Genomic DNA, 8,603 nt, shown 5'->3' on the forward strand with positions numbered 1-8,603 from the left:
AGCACTCCCCAGTGCTTTTGGGGTGTCCCCCATAATTGTGCATAAATATTTCTGGCTGTCAAAAGTCATATTTGTCAGCAGTATCTGCCAAATAATTTTTAGCACTACAAGTGCTTTGGGCTCAGAATAGATTCAAAGCAGTCCACATATGATCAGAATGAGCAACCAGGTTCTGTCACCAGTCCTGATGGTAGTGTTCCCAGTACGGCATCTGGGCAAGGCGATGTCAAACTACACAGTGTTTCGAAATCAGTCCAAAAAACACACACTCAAATTTTTTTTACTGTGTTGAAGCGAAAAAGAAGTGTAACTGATCAAAATTTAAGTGCCGATAAAAAAAAAATTGCCATCATGCCATTCTACACACGCAGTGGCAAAGAGAGAATGAGGCCTTCACCTTTGTCTATTAGTGGCAGATCCCAAAAAGTTACCGAGCCTACAAGTGGTGCACAACTACTGTTACGCGTCAAAGCCGAGCTGCAAGATAACAGTAAGGCATTAGAGGATAATGTTTGCTCTGATTCACAAATGACAACAATCACTGTGGAGAGTCCATCCAACAGTGGGAGGTCTAATCGTGAGCATTCTGCTGATGTGTGCCTTAATAGCCCGAGTGTAGCCGGTGATACACAAATTGAGGATGCCACTTTGGAATTAGAAGAGGATGAGGGGGAGATTTGTGTAGGCGGCGAGGGCGCTAAAGAGGATGTTGATGAGGATGAGGTTGTTTGTGTAAGTCCTGCACCAGTGGCAGCAGTTCTGGCACGTGACAAAAAAAAGGCCATTGTCACGCCTGGGCATAAATCCACTTCTTATGTGTGGAATTATTTCTACCCAAATCCAGACAACAATTGTATAGCTATTTGTAGTGTATGTCAAGCCACAGTCAGTCGAGGGAGGGACCTTAACCATCTTGGAACCTCGTCTATGTTACGCCATTTAACGAGAGTTCATGGCAGAGTGTTGGGAAAAGCTGAAAGTTCTTCCAAAACAATTACAAGCACTCCATCATCAACTAAAACCCTCCGGTCACCAACATCCTGACGGCCACAAAATACACCCACCACACCATCCTCATCAATATCCTCAGTAGCGCTCGGAGTTAGCCCGGCATCCCACTTATTAAGGCTGGATGACTCCTGCACTATTATTGATTCCTCTGAAGAAAGCGCTAGTCCCACTGCTGCTGCTGTTGCTGCTGCTGGGGGTGAATCGTCATCCCAGTGGCAGGTCAAGAAAATGAGCAGCCCTACATTTCAGCAATTAACTGTGAAACAATCATTTGCGAGGGGAAGCAAATATGACAGCAGTCACCCAGTCGCCAAGCGAATCACAGACGCCATGGCTGCACTGTTAGTGTTAGATCTGCGTCCAATTTCCACAATAAATGCAGCTGGTTTTTCACAGTTAATTGAGGTTTTGTGGTCGCGTTACAGAATTCCATCGCGACACCATTTCTCCCGTAAAGCAATTCCACAACTATACCAAAAAGTGTGTACAAATGTAGAGATTGCTCTGAAAAATGCCATTCTGCCCACTGTCCACTTAACCACAGATATGTGGACAAGTGGAAGTGGCCAAACCAAAGACTATATGACTGTGACAGACCACTGGGTTGGTCATTCACCTTCACCAGCAGGAACAGCAACAGCATGTACACCACTACGTAACATTTGTCACAGGCAGGCCACTCTTTGTATCACCGGCTTCACTAACAGGCATACGGCTGACAATTTGTTACGCAAACTAAGAGATGTGATTGATACATGGCTTATACCACTTGGACTCTCCCCAGGATATGTCATTTCTGATAACGCCAACAATATAGTGTGAGCATTACAGCTGGGTGATTTCCAACACATTCCCTGTTTTGCTCACACCATCAACTTGGTGGTGCAGAGCTTCCTACGAAATAACCGAGGTGCAGGAGATGCTTTCGGTGGCCCATAAAATTTCAGGCCATTTCAGGTATTCAGCCACAGCATGTAGGAGATTACAGCAGCTCCAAGAGTAGTTTAACTGTCACGGTTCTTACGAGGAGACTCGGCAGATGTAGCGAAACCAAGAGATTTGAACAGTTTGGCACTACTCCAACAGGGCGCGGAGTCTAACGAGGAGACGGTGTTCACCAGGAACCGCCGCAAAGCGGTATGGGCTTAGCTGCGTCTACCTCGCAGGTCGCGGTCTCTACTAAAGCACTGTACGAAAGTCCCTGGGAAGACTACAGGCAGTAGTACCGTAGGAAGGATGATCAATATAATAAGTAATGGCAATGAAGATGATGCAGATTGGTGTAACTCTGTAAACCACTATGTGGTGTTAAGTTCAGGAGAATGAGCGTCAGCTCTGAAGACAAATGTAGAGGAGATGTCCGAAGATGAGCGTCAGCTCTGCAGGCCACTATGTGGCGGAAAGTTCCGTAGAGTGAGCGTCAGCTCTGCAGGCCACTATGTGGCGGAGAGTTTGGTGGAGTAAGCGTCAGCTCTGCAGACCACTGTGGTAAAAGTTCAGGAGAATGAGCGTCAGCTCTGAAGACAAATGTAGTGGAGATGTCCGAAGATGAGCATCAGCTCTGCAGTCCAGAATGGAGGTAAATCACTGGAAAGTAACAGGAAGCCACTTCAATCACCAGGAGGTAACACGAAGAACAGGCACTGAAGATAGAGAGGAGGTGCCTTTTAAACTTGCCGCCAGGGAGAAGGACCAATCAGCAGAGAGCAGGGGAATTAGAATAATCGCTGGGTCTGCGCATGCGCAGACCCGAATCCAAGATGGCGGCGCCCAGCGCCGATGAGAGGTGAGTCTGCCGGGTGTCAGGTGCGCTGCCTGAACACCCGGCGCGTGATAGTACCCCCCCTTTAAAGACGGGCACTGCACGTCTACTGCAAGGTTTCAAAGGAAACTTCTTGTGGAATTTATCCAGCAGGTAGGGAGCGTGGATGTCGGAGGCACGAACCCAAGAGCGCTCTTCGGGACCGAAGCCCTTCCAATCAACGAGGTATTTCAAGCCGCCTTTACAATTTTTCGAGTCCAAGATTTGTTTGAGTTCGAACTCCTCCTCTTGATGGACTCCAGGAGTTGTGGAAGGAGCTACCGAAGTAAATCGATTAATCTTCAGAGGTTTTAATAAAGACACATGGAAAGAGTTAACAATGCGAAGAGATGCTGGTAATCGTAATTTAAAGCAAACTGGGTTAATAACTTCAGAGATGCTGTATGGACCAATAAATCGCGGAGCCAATTTCATGCAGGGGACTCTGAGGCGTATATTCTTGGTGGAGAGCCACACTCTATCACCAACCTTGAAGATGGGAAGAAATCTACATTTTTTATCTGCGGCCAGTTTGTAGCGTGTAGAAGTTTTCTTAAGGTGAGGAATTTGTTATATAGAGAATTGGCTGCCGGCACCTGGGTGGGTGGGAGGGACTCAAATTCAGGAAGGGACGGATGATGTCCATAGACCACTAAGAAAGGAGATTTAGAAGAGGACTCGTGGAAGGCATTATTGTGGGCAAACTCCGCCCACGGTAGAAGATCAACCCAGTTGTCCTGGTTGGCAGAAGAGAACATCCTGAGGTAAGTCTCCAGATCCTGGTTTACCCTTTCGGTCTGTCCATTGGATTGAGGATGATATCCAGATGATAAACTCAGTTTGATACCCAATAATTTGCAGAGGGATCTCCAGAATTTTGAAACGAATTGGACACCTCGATCGGAAACTATGTTGAGCGGACAACCATGTAGGCGGAATATCTCCTTGACAAAGTGGACCGCCAGGACTGGAGAGGATGGAAGACCCGGAAGTGCCGTGAAATGGGCCATTTTGGAAAATCGATCCACTACCACCCATATGACAGTACAATTTTTACTAGGTGGGAGATCGGTAATAAAATCCATGCTTATATGGGTCCATGGTTCACGAGGTATGGGCAATGGAAGTAGTAAGCCCGCAGGGGACTGATGTGTGGATTTGTTCTGAGAACAAACGTTACAGGAGGAGATGAAGTCCTTAACGTCCGTATGAAGACTGGGCCACCAATAGTTCCTGGAGATTAATTCAATGGTTTTGCGGGAACCAGTATGTCCAGCGAAGACGGTGGAGTGATAATGTTTCAGCAGCTTATGGCGAAGACTCGGAGAGACAAAACTTTTCCCAGGTGGAGGTTTAGAGGATTTGAGTTGAGTTGCTAAGACTAGGCATTTAGGGTCTAGAATGGGATGAACAGAATCCTCCTCTGTGCCTTCATGAGTGGGAAATGCACGAGAAAGAGTATCAGCTCTTTTATTCCTAATGCCAGGTTTGAAAGTAATGCGAAGTTCGAAGCGAGAAAAGAATAATGACCAGCGTGCTTGTCTAGGATTCAAACACTGAGCGCTTTGGAGGTAGAGTAAGTTTTTGTGGTCCGTGAAGATAGTCACTGGATGCAGTGCTCCCTCGAGAAGATATCGCCATTCAGCTAGTGCTGCTTTGATTGCCAACAGCTCTTTATCTCCTATGGTGTAGTTCTTCTCAGCCGGGAGAAATTTTCTAGAGAAAAAGGCACACGGATGGAATTGGGCCAGAGGAGATCTCTGTGAGAGAACAGCCCCGATGCCTACATTGGAGGCGTCAATCTCTAGAAAGAACGGAGAGGAGACATCTGGTTGTTGGAGAATAGGTGCAGAGACAAAAGCTTGTTTCAAGAAGTCAAAGGCCTCGACAGGAGCTGAAGACCAAGATTTAGGGTTGGAACCCTTTCGAGTTAGAGCCACAATAGGTGCCACGATGGTAGAGTAGCCCTGGATGAAGCGCCTATAGTAGTTGGCTAATCCAAGGAATCGCTGAATGGGTTTTAGCCCAAGGGGAAGAGGCCATTCTAAAATTGCTTTGACTTTGTCTGGGTCCATTTGTAGCCCGGATCCGGATACGTTGTAACCCAGGAATGGCATCTGAGGGAGCTCGAAGACACACTTCTCCAGTTTGAAAAAGAGTTGATGGTGTCGTAATCTGGAAAGAACCTCCTTCACATGCCTAGGGTGCGAAGTGATGTCAGGAGAGAACACCAAGATATCATCTAAATATACCACGACATAGAGGTATAGTAGATCTCTAAATATTTCATTGATAAAACTCTGAAAGACGGCGGGGGCGTTGCACAGACCGAAGGGCATTACCAGATATTCGTAATGCCCATCGCGGGTATTAAAAGCCGTCTTCCATTTGTCTCCTGCTCTAATCCTGATGAGATTATATGCGCCCCGCAGGTCTAGTTTGGTGAAGATCCTCGCTCCTTTGATACGATCAAACAGTTCGGTGATAAGCGGAATGGGGTATCGGTTTTTGACCGTAATGGCATTTAAACCACGGTAATCGATGCAAGGTCTTAACGATCCATCTTTTTTTTTAACAAAGAAAAACCCCGCTCCCGCCGTTGATGAGGAGGGTCTGATAAAGCCTCGGGATAGGTTTTCTTTAACGTATTCTGACATGGAAGAGGTCTCGGGTATGGAGAGGGGGTACACTCGGCCCCGAGGAGGTATTTTACCCGGCTGCAGTTCGATAGGACAGTCCCATGAGCGATGGGGTGGCAGATGCTCCGAGCGAACTTTATCAAATACGTCTAAAAAGGAGTGATATTGTTTGGGCAGAACGGAAACCTTGGTATTGGAGGAAGTAGAAATGGAGCCAAGGGGTTGGACTCGAGTCAAACATTTCAGGAGACAAGTAGGACCCCAGGACAGAATCTGTGAGGTAGACCAGTCAAGTTGAGGAGAGTGCTGCTGGAGCCATGGTAGACCTAGGATGACGGGGGTAGTGTTAGCAGGTAGCACGTGGAAGGTAATCACTTCACGATGTAAGGCTCCTATTTGGAGGACGGCGGGTTCAGTCCGGGTTTTCACTGTACCATTGGCTATACGGGAGCCGTCGATGGCCGTAATAGAGACAGGAATTTCCAGCGGTACAGTTGGTATAGAAATCTGCGAAATTAAAGAGAAAGAGATAAAATTTCCGGCTGCTCCAGAGTCCAACATAGCAGAAGTGTGAACGGGGCCACGCGGACCGTGAAGGGTAATAGGAAAGGAGCAGACATTAGAATTTTCAAATGAGGGAGAGGTTTTAGAAAGCCCTAATCTGACCTCTCCGGAGCAGGTTAGGGTCTGGCATTTCCCGACCTCTTGGGACAGACATTCAATAGATGATCCGGATCCGCACAATAAAGGCACAACTTATTCCTTAGTCTTCTGTCGCGTTCCTCTGGAGTTAATCGAGAACGCCCAATTTGCATGGGTTCCTCCATTGTCACCGGATGAGTGAAGCGAGGCGCGAGTCTGGTGGAACTGCGCCGGGAGGAGTCCTCTGAAGATCGTTCGCGGAAATGTAGATCCACGCGATTGCATAGCGAGATCATGGCATCTAAAGTAGTGGGGAGTTCTTGGGAAGCTAAAGCGTCCTTGATCTTGTCAGATAGGCCCTGCCAGAACATTGCTACCAACGCATCGTTGTTCCAACGTAATTCCGATGACAATGTTTGAAACTGAATAACATACTGAGCCACTGAGCGAGAACCTTGACGTAGGTGGAGAATGCTAGACGCTGCTGAGGTCACCCTTCCTGGTTCGTCAAAAATTCTGCGAAAAGCGGCAATGAAGGCAGCACTGTCGGCCAGGATTGGGTAATCAAGTTCCCAGAGAGGTGAGGCCCAGGCTAAGGCTTGACCAGAAAGTAAGGGTATTAGGTACGCCACCTTAGAGCGCTGGGTTGGGAAATTCTGTGGTTGGAGTTCAAATTGTATTGAACACTGGTTCAAGAAACCACGGCAGGTTGCAGGATCTCCATCGAATTTAGAAGGAGTTGGAATCCGAAGAGTCGAATTGGAAGCAGCTGCAGGAGCAGGTGCCGGCGGATTAGCCGCTTGAACCGGTGGAGTAGCTTGCAGTGAGTCAAAGCGGGCCGCCAGACTTTGGAAGCCCTGCAGGCCACTATGTGGCGGAGAATTCCGTAGAGTGAGCGTCAGCTCTGCAGGCCACTATGTGGCGGAGAATTCCGTAGAGTGAGCATCAGCTCTGCAGGCCACTATGTGGCGGAGAGTTCTGTAGAGTGAGCGTCAGCTCTGCAGACCACTATGTGGTAAAAGTTTAGGAGAATGAGCGTCAGCTCTGAAGACAAATGTAGTGGAGATGTCCGAAGATGAGCATCAGCTCTGCAGTCCAGAATGGAGGTAAATCACTGGAAAGTAACAGGAAGCCACTTCAATCACCAGGAGGTAACACGAAGAACAGGCACTGAAGATAGAGAGGAGGTGCCTTTTAAACTTGCCGCCAGGGAGAAGGACCAATCAGCAGAGAGCAGGGGATCTAGAATAATCGCTGGGTCTGCGCATGCGCAGACCCGAATCCAAGATGGCGGCGTCCAGCGGGAAGCAAAGCGCCGATGAGAGGTGAGTCTGCCGGGTGTCAGGTGCGCTGCCTGAACACCCGGCGCGTGATATTAACCTGCCCTGCCACCAACTTAAGCAAGGTGGTAACTAGGTGGAATTCCACCCTGTACATGCTTCAGAGGATGGAGGAACAGCGCAAAGCCATCCAAGCATATTGCACAAGCCATAACATTGGGAAAGGAGGGGGGATGTATTTCACTCTTGCACAGTGAGGAATCCTTTCAGTACTGTGCAAGGTGCTGAAACCATTTGAAGTTGTGATGTGTGAGGTGAGTGCAGACTCTGCTAGTTTGAGCCAAGTCATTCCTTTAATTAGACTATTGGAAAAGCAGCTTGAGAAACTGAAGGAGGAGCTGAAAGCAAGCAATTCAGCAAAGTATGTTGGCCTTGTCAATCAAGTACTTCATTCACTTCACAATGATCCTCAAGTTATTAAGATCTTGAACTCGGATCACTACGTTTTGGCCACTGTGTTTGATCCAAGGTTTAAGACCTACATTGAGTCTTTACTTGTAAATGAGCGAGATGTGAACTTTTGCAAGGAGCTATTGCTCAGCAAGTTGGCCGCTGAACTGGGCCTCGGCTTGACGATTTGTCCTCCTTCACTTAAAAATAAATTTTCCCAAAAAGAAGCAGGGAAGACGCAGGGGGCAGACCAGAACAGTTTAACATCTGGGGGTAAATGTATCAAAGTGCGAGTTTGGCAGCGTGTTTAAATCTCGGCAAATCGCGGGTGTTTACCCGCGAGTTTTGAAAAAAAAAACTGAAATGTATCAAGCTGCAATTTTGACACTGATTTTCAAAATCACTGGTCATCTCTGGCGATTTTGTGCGATGTAAACACTCCCGAAATTAGCTAACTCTCCTGTGTTTGGCAAACCGAATACAAAACCAAAACACGGGCGTCAGTGACCATCTCTACTTGAGAGACTCTGTCAAGGAAAGGATACAGATTGAAGCTTTATTATATAAAAGTAATGCACAATTCATGTTGCTTGAGAGAAACATTTAAAAATAGTCATTATATCACAATTTTTTTGACTGAAATATTTCTTGTTAGTAATTATTTACAGGTTTCACTTGCTTTCTGTAAATCCAGTGTCGGTTGTAGGATACTAGACGCCCTAGGCGCGTCTCTCTTAAGATCCTGCGCTATCGCTCCTGCTTTGTGTAGCCCCAGTGGGG

The sequence above is a fragment of the Mixophyes fleayi genome, chromosome 2 (assembly GCF_038048845.1).
Source record: "Mixophyes fleayi isolate aMixFle1 chromosome 2, aMixFle1.hap1, whole genome shotgun sequence".
Taxonomy (NCBI): domain Eukaryota; kingdom Metazoa; phylum Chordata; class Amphibia; order Anura; family Limnodynastidae; genus Mixophyes; species Mixophyes fleayi.